This window comes from Narcine bancroftii, chromosome 1 (assembly GCF_036971445.1).
Source record: "Narcine bancroftii isolate sNarBan1 chromosome 1, sNarBan1.hap1, whole genome shotgun sequence".
NCBI lineage: Eukaryota > Metazoa > Chordata > Chondrichthyes > Torpediniformes > Narcinidae > Narcine > Narcine bancroftii.
This window is the reverse complement of record NC_091469.1, coordinates 414399993-414418008: the sequence shown is the minus strand read 5'-3', so window position 1 is coordinate 414418008 and position 18016 is coordinate 414399993. Positions and strand designations below refer to the sequence as shown.

At 41.2% G+C, this 18016-nt stretch overlaps 1 protein-coding gene and 2 long non-coding RNA genes across 10 annotated transcripts in view; 1 reads left to right on the top strand and 2 right to left on the bottom strand.

The window, feature by feature from the left end:
* Window positions 1–12069, bottom strand: part of LOC138751564 (uncharacterized) — a 49618-nt gene extending 37549 nt beyond the window's left edge. Inside the window, exon 1 of the long non-coding RNA XR_011350053.1 lies at window positions 12012–12069. This is a non-coding gene — a long non-coding RNA (uncharacterized lncRNA). The remainder of the gene's footprint in view (window positions 1–12011) is intronic.
* Window positions 1–18016, bottom strand: part of LOC138751556 (retinoic acid receptor beta) — a 942630-nt gene that overhangs the window by 427549 nt on the left and 497065 nt on the right. The gene's annotated exons all lie outside the window — the stretch shown is intronic.
* LOC138751563 (uncharacterized) overlaps window positions 15067–18016 on the top strand; it is a 71823-nt gene continuing 68873 nt past the window's right edge. The window contains exon 1 of the long non-coding RNA XR_011350052.1: window positions 15067–15299. This is a non-coding gene — a long non-coding RNA (uncharacterized lncRNA). The remainder of the gene's footprint in view (window positions 15300–18016) is intronic.

Below are 18016 nucleotides of genomic sequence, written 5' to 3'. Positions count from 1 at the left end.
ACATTGTATTTGCATGGCACAACTTTCCAGTGAAAGCCAGTAACAGATGTGCTGCAACATGAATTAGATGAAATTTAAATGCTTTTCATAAGCTGGAAAGTTGCAAATATTCTGGAGGATTTACATTTTACTTTGGCATGTCAATCTACTTTTTATTGTTTTTCCATCAAAATGTAAAACAAAACAATATCCATTTAATAGCACCTTTAATGTAGAAAAGTCATACCAATGACTCTCATGTATCAAAGATCCCAAATATGCTTTGAACACAATTTAAAAAAAGAGGTTTACTAAACAAATATTTATGCAAATATTTGTACAAACGTAAGAATTAAGAGTTCTTAATTCTGGAGTGAAAAAGTTTCATCAGTTACTATTTGGAAAATCTTTCATGCTGGACATGAATCATAATCCTCCATTCAACTTAAGCTTGCCTCTGCCTTTCAATAGGATCATAACTGATTTGATGTTGGTCTCATCTCCATTTCTCTACCTCTTGTACCCACAGACCAAAAATCTGCCAATTTTGTTCTTGAATATATTCAATGAATTAGCCGGAAGGGCTGAATGAAATGAAGAATTCCAAAAAGTCATAAGCTTGTGAGCGATGATAATGTTCTTCATCCACTCTAATCTTAAATGGTCAATTAAGCAGATTTTAAGAAGCATGTTAAAGAAGTAAAGGAAACTCATAATGTTTTAAATTTAGAGAATAAATTCCAGAGATTAGGACTGCAGTATAGTTCTACACAAAATGTTCTGTGAGTCCCGATAACATTCTCTTGAATCTTTTCTACATCCTTTCTAGTTTAATGATATCTTTGCTATTTGGGTGACAAGAACTGTGCACAATAATATCATAACATTATCACATATGAGTTTAATCATGTGTGATAGTGTTATTCTGCAATAAAAAAATACTAAGGCTATGAGGCTCCTGGTGTCTGAGATTATTTTATAAAACCTATTAGCCCTTCATGGCAAGCTTACAGACTACCTTCAAATATACCCACAGCAGTTCACAGCTAACAGCAAGGTCACCACTGATGTAACAATTATAATCAAGGATACACTGGAGGATAAAATTGCAAGTCATTCCAGAGGCTATATAAGATGCAAAAATAAGGGATTGGCTTAAAGTGCTTTGAGAAGAGGGAAGAGAGTTTCAACATTGTTTAACTGCAAGTCAGTGTAGGTTAGTTCCATGGGAGGATGAATGAGCTGAATTCAAAGTGAGTTAGGACACAGAAAATGCTTGACCTAAATTTTACAGAAAATAGAATGAGAGAGGCCACCCAGGAATCTATTGGTATAGATAAGTCTGAAGATACAAATATGTGGATTTCAGTAGGAGATGACCTGTGAGGTCAGAGGTGGAGACAGATGGTCTTCATGATGGCACAGTTGTGTGGCCCAAGTTCAACTTGATTTATATTAAATGTAACTTATCTGGTTTGGTTTGAAGCAGTTGGCAAGAAGACAACTGAAGATAGTTGTTAAGATATTATTCGTCACAAGAATCAAGAATATTGGCTTTGCTTTGACTTTATCTCATTGGAGGACAATATTTGCTTATCCATTACTGGATATTGGCACACTGGAGGGTTAAAAGGTGGTGAGCTAAAGCTTACTTTCATTACCATCATGAGGGCTTGAACAGATTGTTTGCGTTGATAATGTTGTGCTGTGTAGAGCAAAAATAAGAAGGCACTGACAATGGTTCACAGGGGGTACCTGATACAGCAGTGCAACTGTGGGAAGAAAATTCTCTTGCCATAACTGGAGAGAAGAAATCCAATGACAGCAGGTCCCACTGAGCAGAGAAAAGGCTCATTGGCCCAACTCATCCATTCCAAACAAGTTGTCATTTTGGGTTGGTCCCATCTGCTTCATATTCTTCAAAACATTTCCTATCCATTTTTATGATCAAATGCCTTTTGAATGTCATAATTGTACCCATTTCTATAGTTTCCTCTGGCAGCTCATTCCAGATATGGAGTATCTTTTGAGTGAAAAGGGTAGTCCATATCTTGAATCTTTCTTCATTGAAAAACTTCTAGTTCTAAAACAGTCTACTCTAGGAAAAAGAGAGTGAGAACTCATTTTATCCACGCCCTCATGATTTTGTCTACTTCTATATGGTCATCCCTTAGATTCCTGTGCTGGGTATTTAAGTCTCAAGAATCATAACTATAATCCTTCAATCTCAGAAAAATTCTGGTGAATCTCCCCTGCACCCCTTCTAGCTTACTACATCTGGGTGACCAGATCTGCTCACAGAACTCCATGATCTGTCTCACCAACACCTTGTTCAGGTGTATGACGAAGTTCTAACCTTTGTACTCAATACCCCATCCAATTCAAGCAAACATGCCAAATGCCTTCCTCACTACCCTGTTCACCTGAGCCACCACTTTCAGGGAACGATGCACATATACTGCTAATTTTCTATATAATATACTTAGCCTTCTGCAAGCAATGTCACATAATGCATTTTCTTTTACCTTAGAAGTTTCCCAAGGTTTTCAATGTCATACCAAACCTCCACAAACTCCTGAAGAAGTAGAAGTGCTGACATGCTTTCTTCATGATGCCATTGGTGTGTTGGATCCAGGAAAGGTCCTCTGAGATAGTGACTCCCTGGAATTTAAATTACCCTCTACATTGTTGATTCCCCAATTATCACTGGATGGTTATCCCTTCCTAAAGTCTGAGCCTAGATTTTTTTTCTCTGTGCATTATTAAAATAATAGACATTATGCAGATAAAGATCATGGAGAATGCTGTTACGTCAGAATGTACTTGTGCAGTCAGATGACAATAAACTTGACTTGAATTTTAATGAGGCAGCAAGCAATTTTAGGTACATTTCTAGGACAGTTAACACCAGATATTAACCAGCAGTGAAATTTCTTTGTACAAATTTTTCACATAACCAAGCCAAGCATTTCTTCTCCAACTTCATTGCAATATTCGTGAAAAACCCCAAATGAATTTCTGGTGACATTTTGAACATCATTGATCGTAAATATGGCAGATGCCATTCCTTCTCAGAAGGACCAATTTCAATGATGCTGAACACCACCTTGACATCAGTTCCATGGTAAGATGCATCTTTTCTGAAATAGTGAGCAAAGTGCTGCACCATCCCTTCCCAAACAAGCCTCCATATACTAACCCAGACTGGGATCCCAGCCACCGCACCCCAGGTGGTTGGAACAAGTTCCCCCTCAAAATTTAGTGCCAAAAAATGCCAGAAGGAATCTGCCAAGAAGTAGGTGGTTCCATGCTCAGCAGCTGAGAAATGAGTAAAATGAGGAGCAAGGTGTGTGACCAGTCCTTCTGCACCAGGGCATCCTCTGACCAGCACTGCCTGGAGGGGCAAGGTATGTACAGCCATTCTTCCACAAGGTCAGCACTGACCACTGTGGCCTCTGAAAACCTCAAGCAGAAGGTCACAAAAATATGGCCCTGCCACAAGCACAGTCAGAGTCATTTTTACAAACCACACCTGTTACAGTAGATATTGACTTCATTGCTGATCATTGCTCCAAGTCAAAAACAAATGCTTAACGACAAGGTGGCAAACCTTTGATTTTTTTTGGATCAATGTCACCTGGAAGAGGTTTTAGCTGAGAAAACAATCTGCTGGACGGCCTCAGCAGGTTAAGCATTATCAGTTGGAATAAAACGAATGGCCAATGCTTCAGGCCAGGACCCTTTATCAAGGCAGGAGGGTACACACTATTAAAGGGAAGACACCTCATTTTTCAACCTCCTGCTGCAATTGCCTTTTGCACAACGTTATCTCCTGCTCTTACTGCTCTTTAGGACTCTGCCATCACTCACTCTTTTCCAGTGGTTCCCAGAGCTGAAAGTTATATTGTGGTCTGACCCTTTAAGAGCTTTGAGGAAAAGTGCTTCTAGTGCATGAAATTAGACTCACAATGCCCATTGTTTCTGAAACAATATAGCACGATGTGAGGGAATCCTTGTTACTATTCGGACTGGGACTTATAAAGTACAGGTACTTGTTTCATTGAGATTTTTAATGTGATTGCCATGTTAATACTGTAAATATGTCACAGTTAAATTTATTGTTTCTGTTCCCACCAAACATTCCATTTAATTCTACTTGGATTATTTTATGTGACCCTCCCTATCAATAATTTCCTTTTGAGTAATAAATGTATTAAAGGAGCATTAAATGAATGCTTTGAAAGTGGTTAAATTTCTATTCACTGGCACTACTGAATATTTCCCTTGATTCTACTTAAACAATACCTATCTCTACACATTGAATTCCAATTTAATTTGTTTTATAATTTTTGCCTCTCCTATTAATTATGCATTAAAATAGTTCACAGAAAAATACTTGGCCATTTCCTCAACCTTCTCCACTCAGGTTGCATCTCAGTTCAATTTTTTTACACAGCATCAACTTCGTCTCACGTACAGCTGAACATTGGGCTTTTTAAAAAAATCAATATTTTCCTCATGGTCCTTCAAAATGGGGCATCTGCTGCTATCTCAGCCAGAATATTATTTTCCAGTCAATTTTATTCACCACCAAAAACATTACATAGATATGTTCAGAGTTGGCAACTTCTTCAAATGTTGCCTAAGAACTTTTCCTTTCAGATCTGTTTCTTGTTGATATATTAATTTAATTTTAATGCACTGTATCCAATGATCATAAGGCAGTTACTCTATTTTTATAGAAAGTGCACTGACCTTTTTAGTATTTTTCAAAACAATATTGCCTGCTTTTGTAGACCCAGTTCATATCAATGTTGATGTACATGTTTTAGAAATAGACAACCTTTATTTTAGGTGTTATTTTCAACCATCATCTGAAATTTTTACTACTTTTAGTCTTTCTTTTAGCTAATTTAAACTTTATTACTATCACACCTTATACTGCAAGAGTAGTACAAGGTGAAATAGCTTTTTGTTGTGTTTTTCATTCAGTAATTCATGTATTCCTGTTTTCATTGCACAGCCAGATCTATAAATGCTCTGGACCACTTGGGAAATTATTGAATAGTTGTTAAATATTACATGACTTTGAAATGTGTATATTTATTCTAAACTTCTACCATTGCTTTCTCCTTTAATTTATTTCTGGATATTCATAAATTGAAGCCATTCTTATAAATACATAACAATGCAAATCATACACCTAATCCTTAAAAATGCTATGTGATCTAAACTGTTGTAACTTTCATCAACTCGCTACATCCCTTGCAGTCTCCTGCTGCTTTTTAAATTCCTTAATGCTTTTAATAAATTTCTATTCCCCCATTTCCATCCCTATCTCAATCTCCATAGATTTCCAGCTTTTAATTGGAAATATCAGCTCGATATCAGAATTTATCCCACATTTATCATGTGCATCAGGAATATTAGACATTTATGGATAAAGAGTGCATGTTAGATCAAACTGCCTAAATAGAAAACAGAATTTTAATAACATAATCAGAGAGAGCAGAATCAGATAGAGGACTGTGCCATTTGATTTGATCATTGAAGTGAGCTGGTGAATCTGCCCTGCTTTGTTAAACAGAATTACAAGAGGAATTTAGTAAGAGTGGAACGCTGATCCACCAGGGAAGGAGGTAGTATAAATCTAAACCAAGCAGCAACAGTGAATACCTAAATAATCCAGTGTATTGGTCAATCACAGAGGATAAAACAAAAAGGATTAAATAAAATCTAAATATAAAATTAATAAATTGGAAGTAGAAGATTATTAAAGTCAGGAGAATAATAAACAAATAAAAGACTAGTTACAAAATAACCTGAAAACATGCTAACTGTAATTACTAATTCCAGATCACGTTATTCCAAAACATGTCAATTTATTGATTCTTTGGCTTGGCTTCACAGATGAAGATTTATGGAGGGGTAAATGTCCACATCAGCTGCAGGCTCGTTTGTGGCAGACAAGTCCGATGCAGGACAGGCAGACACGGTTGCAGGGGAAAATTGGTTGGTTGGGGTTGGGTGTTGGGTTTTTCCTCCTTTGTCTTTTGTCAGTGAGGTGGGCACTGCGGTCTTCTTCAAAGGAGGTTGCTGCCCGCTGAACTGTGAGGCGCCAAGATGCGCAGTTTGAGGCAATATCAGCCCACTGGCGGTGGTCATTGTGGCAGGCACCAAGAGATTTCTTTAGGCAGTCCTTGTACCTCTTCTTTGGTGCACCTCTGTCACGGTGGCCATATAACACGATCTTGGGAAGGCGATGGTCCTCCATTCTGGAGACGTGACCTACCCAGCGCAGTTGGATCTTCAGCAGTGTGGATTCGATGCTGTCGGCCTATGCCATCTCGAGTACTTCGATGTTAGGGATGAAGTCACTCCAATGAATGTTGAGGATGGAGCGGAGACAACGCTGGTGGAAGCGTTCGAGTGAAAATCGGAATCAGAGTTTTGGCCCAGCATCAGAACGATGCTGGGCCTTGACTTGCTAATTCTGTTGAATGACCCAGTGACCTAGATGAGAAAATTGTTTTAGTCAGGATTGTAGGCAGACCTTTAACAATAGCACAAAAAGAGAAAGGAGAGAGTAGGAGTATCAATCAACAGGTTAAGAGGCAGTAAGGAGAAATAGAGGCAATGGCCCTGCAGCTACTCTTCTTGGTAAATAGATACAAAGTACATTATATCTGAAAGATATGAAGAAAGATTACGTGAAAGAGAATTGTAATGCTGATCTTTCCTTATTAAGAGAAAACCTACTCAAATGAAGATGGAAAGAAATGGCCACCTAGGGATTTAGCCAATAAATTTTCCTTTGGAGCATGAACAATTGTTGTAATGATTCCAGCATGTGTCTGTTGTGTGTGGAGGAGCATGGCCTCCCTGCCTGTCTGGAATGCGTGTATTGTGGGTGGTCATGTGTCCTCCCTGTTTGAAACTTATTCGGAAGTCACATCACCTGTCAATCAAGGTTGGACTCCGGCCACCCATTAGTGCATACTTTACTGTTGGCTCATTTAAATCATCTAGGGTCATTATTGGCTAAAAGCACAAATTTACTCTGTATAAACCACCAAAGCAGAGCACATTTTTTCTTTCTGCCTCGTGGTCCAAGCCCCGGACATCGTTCCACACCAGGTTGCTACTGTGGATATTGCTGGAAGTGTGCACTTCACTGAAGCTGAGCCAAAGTATTGCAATAGATCAATACTTGCAGAAACCCACACCCCAATTTGTACAGAGAACTGGGTGTGTGTAAAAATCCCTGTTTGTAGTGTATATACTCAAGTGTGTGAGCATGTCATGTATAGATTCACTATTGTCAGAATCCAACCTAGGTCTGAGGTCTTCTGTGTGTTAAAGTTATGTGTGATTATAGCCTTTGTGTCCAGATTCGTCTCTCTGTGCACCCACCAAACCTGATACTCTTCCCAACATGACACATGGCACTACAAGCAGGGTTCAAAGAGTTTCTGCTGGGCACAGTTGGAGATCATACTAACAATGTGGGAGATTTTATTGAAAATTATGTGTGTGGACATCCTGCTGGGTGCATGTGTGATTGTGTACCTACTCACCAGTCGTGGCAGCAGGAGGAGAGCCACAGTTAGGAGAGAGACCCATGGATCAGATTATAAAATCCCCGGGTGGACCAACGTCTGTCAGAGGTTCAGCCATTTGGCAGTGTGGCTGGAAAGCCATGGCATGCCAGTCAATTGGGTTGATAGGTTGGACCCCCATGGAGAGAAGATAGGTCACCAAGTGGTCTCCCTCCTGGAGGCATCAGGGTTTCCCGGGGACCAGTGGGAGTGGTGGAGGAACCCTATGGTTACCGATATCCCAACTGAGGCACCAGTATGGTATCATGTCTGAGTTAAGCAGTAAGGGCACCCAGAAAGATGAGCAGATAGAATCTTAACAATCCAGCGTGGGTCCCTATGGGAGCACTGGTTGCTGCCAGGGTATGCATCAGCCACTTAGAAACTAAGTACACTGAAGCTTTCTGCCAACTGGGGACCTGAACAGCAGTTAGCCTTTGAAACAGCAAAACAAGCACTGCCACTAGCCTCTCAACAGACCAGAGTCCCCTTCAAACTCCAGGACTCAGCCAGCAGAAGCACAACACCGAGTGGAGCCTCTGGCAGAAAATCAATGGCCACAGAATTCCACTTGGCTTCTGAATGAAACCTTTACCTGAGTTCACCTCCCATTATACCCACTTCCAATGCTAGCTCCTGGCAAGGTATTTGGTCCTCCTCACCACAGAGAGGTGCCAATGAAACTTATCCTCCAGCCTCACCTCCCTATCATGCAGTGGATCAAGTCCTCTGAGTCCACACACGCAACATTCCTCCATTGTGAAGTGATGTTGGTACATTGTTGACTGGGCAAAGGCAGGGCCAGAAGAAATCAGCAGGCTGCATGTCCCTCCCTGAGAGTCACGATCCCCCATCTGATGTCCCCGCCATCAATCCCTCTCCCGTATCCTGGAGTCAGCCGTTCGAATCCCTCATCAAGGTAAAACAGCAACAAGCCTGGTTTATGGATGGCTCCAGTCAGTGGAAGAATAGGAAGCAGTTATGGAGAATGGTGGCACTACACCCAGGCATGGGCAAGACCCTTCTCAAGAGGGGGTGGGGGAATCCAGCTAGCTTACGGAATTGGCTGTATTGGATGCCTCAATGGCACACAATGGGTGGGAGATCCACAATCACCCACTAGGAGTCAGCAGCACTGGAGGTATATCTGGGAGTAGATGGAACAGGGGGTGGTCATGGTCCACCATGTGGATGCCCACACCAACGGGGCCACAGCAAAGACCATCCACAATTCCGCTGTGGACCATGCAGCTCAAATCTGCACACCCTCTACCCACTCCAACGATGTAGACTCTGGTGGCCTGGCAACATGGGCTCACAGGAAGAGCGGTCACCTGGAGTCCAACGGGACACGACAGTGGGCAGAGGGCTTTGGGGTGGCACTATCCCAAGATCAGGTGTGGACAGCAGTAGATAATTGCCCCACATGCCAGCAGGTTAAACCACAGGGCTGGCCAACTGGGACACTGGGCCACATTCAGCATGGTGCAGGAACAGGCCAAGTCTGGTAAGTAGACAATATTGGCCCTCTGCTACACTGAAAGAAAAAAAGTCTACATACTGACAATGGTGTATACCAGATACCATCTCTGGTATCCTGGTGGCAGTGCCTTGCAAGTGGGCTGACCAGATCAACACCATTCAGGAACTGAAATACCTCTCTGCCATTTATGAAATATCATGGGAGGTACATCAGGGCTCATATTTTACTGAGCCTAAGATACAAAATTGGGCAATAGAGGCTGGTATCACATGGCTGTTGCACATCCCCCACCACACTCAAGCGAGCGCATGAATAGTCTCCTCACACGTTAGATATGCAAGCTGACACCTGACAGCATGCTCAAGGGGTGCTTCAGAGTCCTGCAAGAAGTGGTGGACCATCTCAGTTCACGTCCCACTGCACATGGGGTGGGGAGGTCCTGCTTTCTAGACATTTGGCCACATCAGCAGATTAAAAATTGAATGTGGTTAAGCTTCATGCTTACCCAGAAGGGTAAGGATGTAGAAGCCACAAGGTCTGCCCTGAAAGGGGGAGGTAGTTGCTCAGGGGTTGCCCTCAATGTGTTGCGTTTCTGGGACAAACTGCACTAATATGCTATCACACTGATAGATTCTCCAGGAGGGTGTGAAAAATTCCACCTATCTACCCACCCTGCAGGACAAATGCCACTTCAGCACCACATACAGCTGCAACTTCCCGCACTGCTCTTTACAACAGACTGCTATGATCTCATCACTGATTTCAGCCAGCACCATTCCAGCAACTAATTATGTTCCAGTCACTTATTATGCAAAGAACTCTCAACAAGACAGACAAGAGCTGTTGCCATGGAATTCTAAACCTCAACATTGGACATTCAATTGCATCTATTGTTATGCACATTCTGGGTGCAGATTTTGTAATGGGCCTTTTGTTTTTCTCACCCTGAGCAGTAATAATGTCTTCAGACACATTCAGGGATTTGGAGTTACAGTTCACTGTTTCAAAATTACAGTTTATAAGTAGAGTGTCACAGATCAAACACTAGAAAGAAACATTGTATCTATTTTGTTTCACTTGACAATGACAGCATCACCCCAGCTCTCCCATTAACAGAAACAAATACCTACTCAGTAGAATTTCTGGTGTAATTTTGTTGAATGACAACATTGTCTGACTGGATTAATGCAACCTAGATTGTATACCTAAAATGGATGAGAGGGGGGGGGGGTGGGGGGGTGGTTTGGGAGGAAAGGGGGGGGGGGGGAGAAAAAGTCACTGTATATGTGTGAAAAGAAATAGTGTATATCATGGCTAATGTGATTTATGGTGTGAAAAATAAAAAAATTAAAAAAAAACAGAAACAAATACCTCATGGGGTCGGGGATTCAGGAGCTTTTATTTAAAATCACAAACTGGCCAACTTTCAATCCTGACTGCTCCTGGTTATCATTACAACGATCCAACACCGGCATTTGTGGTGCCTGTTTAAAGAGAACGCAACCTGAAACGGCATCCTGGTATTGGACAACAGCCCAGAAAAACAGGAAGCCCTGGGTACACCCTAGATATATGTCAGCTGGCCTGTTCCCTGCCTCACTACGGGATAGCATGGTGCTGGCCATTTGGGCTCCATGCTTAGGGAGCGGCCAAGTGTGAGGCCAAGGCATGGGATGCACAAGCCAAGAGAGGGCTCTGGCACCTGATGGATGACCTTGCACTGCCTGCTCAGACATTGGTGGTAAAGGTGCTCACATTTGCCAGCTAAGCCAGAGAAACCAGGCACATAAGTCAGTGTCTTGGTAAATTACTTTCTCTACCCTCCCCTCTGACACTGGGTAGTAGCTCCCACTGCACCCTGTCCCATCGATAACACAGTAACCCTGTTTGGTCAGGGGTGGAAGGGCTGGTGAGGTGTTGTCATTGAATTTGATTATGTGCCTTGACCAGCGTACAGAATTGATTTGCTTGATTGGTATCTTTTTTTAAAAACACATCTTTTTTTTTTCCTTTCATTTTTTAACAGTTATAACACGTACATAGAGTTAGTGATTGTTTTCGTAGTGATGGCAGAGTAATGTGATTTCCAAGAGGTGGAATGTTATGTGTGGAGGAAATGTGGCCTGTCTGAAATGTATGTTTTGCAAGTGGTCATGTCCTCCCCTGTCTGAAACTTATTCGGAAGTCATATCACTTGTCAATCAAGGTTGGACTCTGGCCACCCATTAGTGCACACCTTGCCATTGGCTAATTTAATCGAGAGTCATTATTGGCTAGAAGCACAGATTAGCACTGTATATAACACCAATACACAGCATATTCTTTCTCTGCCTCATGGTCCAAGCCCTGGTCATCGCTCCATGCCAGGTTGCTACTATGGACATCGCTGGAAGTGTTACAGCTAAGGTGTGCACTTCACTGAAGCTGTGCCATAATATTGCAATTGATCAATACTTGCAGAAAGCTGCACCTTCCGTTGGTACAGGGTGTGTATAAGGTCCCTGTTTGTAGTGTGTGTACTCAAGCTTGCGAGTGTATCAAGTATAGGTTCACTATTGTTGGAGTCTAACCTAGAACTGAGGTGAATGTCTATATCGTTGCTTAAGTGATCGAGTACCATGTCTTCTTAATATTCTTCTGTTTGTCTCCCGTGTGTTAATTAAAGTTACGTGTGATTGTAACATGAGTCCCGACTTGTCTCTCTGTGACCCCACTGAACCTGATACTTTTCCAAACGTGACAATGCCTCATGATCACCTGCTAAGCAAACCTCAAAGCCGTGCAAAATCTTTGCAGCTCCACAGGTCTCAATACACTGATAGCATTCAGTGAAGGGGAAAAGGCCACAAGTGGTCAGTTTTGGCAAGTAATCAGGAATGAGCCCTCTCTTGGAGCTAAAGAAAACACTACTGACCTATTATTTGAAATTCAGTTACACCATTCACATGTACCTGATTGGCTAGTTGGCTGGCATAAAGGTGAAGAACCAGATATGAAGTGTATCTCTCCTTCAGCATAAATTATCAAATATTCATGGGCTCAATGGGGAGAGGATATGCTTATTTGTCAATGGCTCTCTATGACCCATCAGTGAGGTATCAGCACATTTTGGCCTGAAATAATTTTCAATAACAACAATTTTTATTTCTAAACATTTGCTCACTTTATCTATTTTCACATATGAGGAAACCTAACAAAAAAAAGTTCAAGAATAGAAATGTATTAAATTTGTAAGAGTGGAAAGGGGATGGAAAAATAATGAAACCAAAAGTAAACAAATTTCCAGCTTTTCATCCCCAGGATGCAATAAGAAAGAAATGGAAAAAATATCGTTGTCTACGACATGATCTGTTAATGCTTAATCCACTTCAATTGGAAAAATGCCAATGTTATTTCACTTTTATAAAACAGTTATAAAGATAAACTAGGAAATTATAGACCTATTAGACCAATGTCTGCTTCTTTGTTTTAGCATTTATTGAATGTTTGGTCAGAAACAATCTGAGCAGAGAGTGCCAACAAGTGAGTTATGAAGACTAAGTAATGGGTAACAATCATCATTGCTCTTTTGGAAAACCTCACTAATGTGGTTAATAATAGCTTCTAAATGGATAATACTTGCATGGAGAGCCATAACAATGGAAGTGCAAGGTGTTGGAGGCAATTATTTATCAGGGCAAGGGATTGGTTCGGAAGTAGGATACGCACGTTTGGGGAATGTGTATATATTTCAATTAGGATACGTGACTAGTGTTGTCCCTTCAGGATCTGTGCCAAATCCTCAACTCGTCATTAAATTTATTCCTGGCACATGAAGAATAGAAATCTGCACATCAGGTTTGTTGAACTAATATCAAGAAGAGCAGACAGCAGCAAATGGATATTTGACTAAATTTCTTGGGTGGGTGATCGAGAACAAGTGTGAGACTAGGTGGTTGAGAGATCAGTTTAAAATTGGAGTGAGACCATTCAAGGGTAAATTCAAAAACCACAATGAGTAATTAAATCTGGAACACGATTGTGCCAAAAGAACTCCTGACAATAGGCCAAATAAACATCTTACTGCAAGTGAAGGACCTTTTGTTGGACAAAGGCTTGAAGAGATGGTGAAGCAAAACCATTCAATGGATTTGTGAGGCAGATAGTTACAAATTGATAGATGGGGATGGGTAGGGGGGTGGGTGTGGGGGAGGAATTATCATCAAGATCTACATGGACTTTTTTTATTCCCATGTTCTTGTGTACCAGGCAATCATTTTTTGACGTGTTATTTTCCTTAAGGTATCTGTTGTGATGTGGTGATCTATTGAAATACTTAAGTGCTGAACTTTCAAATTATGGAACAACAGTTGGACATTTTATCCACTCTGTGGACTCTCAGTGCTTTCAAGTCTTCCAATGAAACAGTGTATATTTTTGTTTATGCTGGATCTTACTAAAATGACAATCAAATTCTTAAATGTCATTCAGTCAGATCTTACAAATTTGTGCACTCCAAAGACCATTGAAGGATATCATAACTATTTCCAGGGTGACGGGTGCCAAACTTTTACATTTCCACTAATTTTCAGAAATTGCACATTTCAAAACTGTGTTTGTGCAGTAGGCTCAAATTAAGAAGAGAAATTGAAAGAAAAAAAAGCCTGTGAAAAGCTATTAATGCCAATTTTAAGAATTTTACAACTTAATGTAATTTGATGATTGAGGCTTTTACAAGGCATGGCACACAGCCAGTGCTTCCATTGACCACTAATTGATTGATCTCAGAATTGAGCTTGTATAGTTGGCAGTGCTAATCATTTGTTTTGCCCACAGATTTTAAGACCTGCAAAATTAAATTGTGTTTAGTTAATGCACCCTATGCAGCTCTTTAAAATTAACTGCAGATTAAGTGGTTTATCCACCAGAGGACAGGAAGCAATGGCATCACTCAAGGCAATCTACTTCACTTTGTAAATGGATAATAGCAGAAATCCCAGTTAGCCTGACCGTACTATTTGTGCTCTGTTTATTATTGTTGCAAACATGCTTTGCATTGTGTGCCCTTGAGCAGTTTTAAATGTGCAGGAACTGGATTGGTATTTCATCCTCCGATGATAAGCCTATATTCATTTTTTTTAAATAAGGAAAGCTCACAAAGCATCTGGATTAATATTTTTGGTGGGATTCATAAATAGTTTTCGGAATTCTTGATTATTGACCTTAACATCTCACCTCAATTGCCCCTTCTAGTTTAGTCATTTTTATGAATGATCATTATTGCAGAAGACCATCAAGGTCTCAAACAGTTTTATTTGACTTAAGCTGACCTTGTTCTGTTGACTGTGTGCCAACTAATGGCTGACCCAGAGAGAGAAGGTGCCCATCAGTGAAAAAGATAGCTGGGTGATATCAGATATAATGTGCTGACATTTTGAAAATCAAAACTTCACACAGGGCTATGGGCTTTGCGGTCAAATCTGTTTGATACTGAATATATTGTGGCTCGAAATTATGGCTTTGTGATTATCCCAATTACATACGTTTTTGACTAGCTCTTTTTAAGAACTGTTTGAGAGGGTACGTCATCACATACACACTAGTGGATTATCAATGATGTGTTTAGAATTTCAAAGTGTTGTTATTTTCTTACCATGATGTAATTTATGTATGTTTTTTCCCCGAAAATCTTTGGTTTCTGGCACCCCACTGGTGCATTCATCCATATAGCAGTTACTGATGGTCCAATGGGGAAAAGATGTTTCAGAGAATAGTTAAACTTTTGTGTGTAACCACAGCCAACAGATCAGACCAGATCCAGATCAGATTTCAATTTATTTATTGTAAGAGTACACACAACCCTGAAATTCTTTTTCATGTGGGTGAGGCAGAATTACCACTTATTGGTCATGCAAAAAACTGTACTCAAGAAGATATGTATACATGTAAACAAACAAATAAAAGTAAACAAACTGTGCAATACAGAGAGAAAAAAATAATGTGCACAAGTAAAGGAGTCTGATTGAGTTTGTTGTCCCTGAATCTGGTGGTGCGAGTCTTGTGGCACCTATACCTTCTTCCTGATGTAGCAGCAAGATATAGAGCATGTGCTGGGTGAAGTGGATCCTTGATGATTGCTGCTGCTTTCCAATGGCAACATTCCCTGTAGATGTTGGATCTCACCTTGGGACTGTGGGAAGAAGCTGCGAGCCAGGGACGGAACAAGCAGGTTTCAAGCAGATAAATCAGCAACGGGATTGGTAAATGTTCTTTTGGATCTTTCTAGCCAATGAAAAAAGAGGGAACCAAAAGTGGAGCAGACAGTGTGTGAGTGGCTCAGGGTAAGAGTGGGATTTTGAGGCTTTGGCTCAAGAGGTTTCAGTGAGAAGAGGCTGAAGAGAAGGTGCATGTGTTGAAGCAAGGTAAGGCCAGGTTTTTCTAAAATTTGTTTTCTATTTCATAGATAGTGGGAATGGCAGCCAGGGCAGGGACCTGCTCCACTTGCAGGATATGGATTATTAGGGAAGCCAACAACATCCCTGAAAACTTCATCTGCAAGAACTGCATCCAATTGCAGCTCCTGACAAACCAAGTTAGGGAACTGGTGCTGGAGTTGATGAATTCCGGATCATTGGGACGCAGAGGGGGTGATAGGAGTTACAGGGATGCTGTCACACCTAGAAGGCAGGAGGACATTAGGTGGGTGGCAGTCAGGAGGGATCGGAAACTGACAGTCAGTACAGGGCACCTCTGTGGCCTTTCCCCTCAAGTGTACCATTTTAGATTCAATTGGGGAAGGGGTGGGGGAAAGACATACCAGGCACAAGCCATAGTGGTTAAGTCTCTGGTAGGGAGTCTGGCCCTGTGACTAAAAGGGAAGAGAAGGGGTGAGTTGTAGTGATAGGAGACTCCATAGTTAGGGGACAGATGAGAGGTTCTGTGGAAGAGATCGAGTATCCTGGATGCTTTATGCCTCCCTGGATCCAGGGTCTGAGATATCCCAGATCGAGTTCATAGCATTGTCAAGAGGGAGCACGAGCAGCCAGATGTTGTGGTCCATGTAGGGACCAATGACGTGGGTAGGAAAGATGAGGAGGTCCTTCAAGGAGTGTTTAGGGAGTTAGGCACTGGTTTGAAGGAAGGATCTCCAGGGTTGTGATCTCAGGATTGCTACCCATGTCAAGAGCTAGTAAGGTTAGAAATAGAGGATTATATAGCTTAAGACTTGGCTAATGAGATGGTGGAGGAGGGAGGGCTTCAGGTTTCTGGATCATTGGGATCTTTTCCAGGGAAGGTTGGACCTGTTCTGATGGGACGGTTTGTACCTGAACTGGAGGGGGACTAATATCCTTGCTGGAAGATTTGCTAATGCTGCTCTGGAGAGGTGGGGGGGGGGGGTGGAGGGGTGGTTAAACTAGATTTGCAAGGGGATGGGAACCTCACAAGTGTAGATAGGGGAGTCGAGGGGGAAAAAGATGAAGTGAAGATTGGATATAATGTCAGAATTCAAAGGGTTGTACATAATGGCAATTTTCTAAGGTCCATCTATCTCAATGCAAGAAGTATTGTCGGAAAGGCAGACAAGTTTGGAGTGTGGATTGGCATGTGGAATTATGACATCGTGGCCATTAGTGAAACTTGGTTGCAGACAATATTTCCTCTAATTTTTAGTAGTCAGTGTGTGCAAAAATCTTATGTTGTGCAAATGGTTTTCCAGTGACAAAAGTATGTGCACACTGAATGCTTGGGCAAATGTAAACTTAAAATTGTTTCAAGATAATTTTGGCACAGCCTATCTCTCAATCGCTAATAAAACAGTATTGGCATGTTTTAATATAATACAAGTATGATTGCATTCTACGCTATATAATTATTAATTACTATATTTTGAGTAACTAACCTTTTGTGCAAACGTTAATTTCCTCTGTTCTGGTTGCAAAACGTGTGCGCATGCACACAGCTTAGAGGGCTTCTGTTGCTTCAGTGGTAATAGAATGGGGAAATTAAAGGGGGAGGAGTGGCATTGCTCATCAGGGAAAATATCACATATGTTCTCAGGCAGGACAGACCAGAGGGCTCATCTACTGAAGCTATATAAGTGGAAGTGAGGAACAGGAAAGGTATGTCCACACTCATAGAGTTGCATTATAGACTGCCCAATAGTTAGCGAGAATTGGAGGAGCAAATCTGTAGAGAGCTAGCCGACAGCTGCAGGAAACAAAGTTGTGAAAGAAGGAGATTGTAACTTTCCAAATATTGACTGGGACTCCCATACTGCAAAAGGGCTGGATGGCTTAGATTTTGTCAATTGTATTCAGGAAAGTTTTCTAAATCAATATATGGAGGTACCAACTAGAGAGAGTGCAATACTGGATCTCCTATTAGGGATCAAGGCAGGATAGGTGACAGAAGTATGTGTAGGAAACATTTTAGGTCCAGTGATCATAATGCCATGAGTTTCAAGTTAATTATGGAGAAGGATAGATCTGGGCCTGAGGTTGAGATACTGTTTTAAATTGAAGAAAGGCTAATTTTGAGGAAATGATCTAGAATGTATAGTTTGGGAGAAGTTGTTTTCTGGAAAGGATGTGTGAGGTAAGTGGAAGACCTTCAAAGGTGAAATTTGACATTACAGAGTTTGTATGTTCCTGTTAGGAACATCTGGCTGCTCGTGCTCCCTCTTGACAATGCTGTGAACTTGATCTGAGGTATCTCAGATCCTGGATCCAGGGAGGCAATATAGCATCCAGGATACTCGATCTCTTCCACAGAACCTGTCATCTGTCCCCTAACTATGGAGTCTCCTATCACTACAACTCACCCCTTCTCTCTCTCTCTGTCACACTTAGAGAAAAATTTGTTTGACTCTCTCTGCTTTCAAAATCACATGACCTTCCTAGAACAGCAAACTGCATTCAGATAGACTGCGGAACCAGACCCAATCTTCTGAGTTTGTTCATCTGTTACTTCCCAAAAC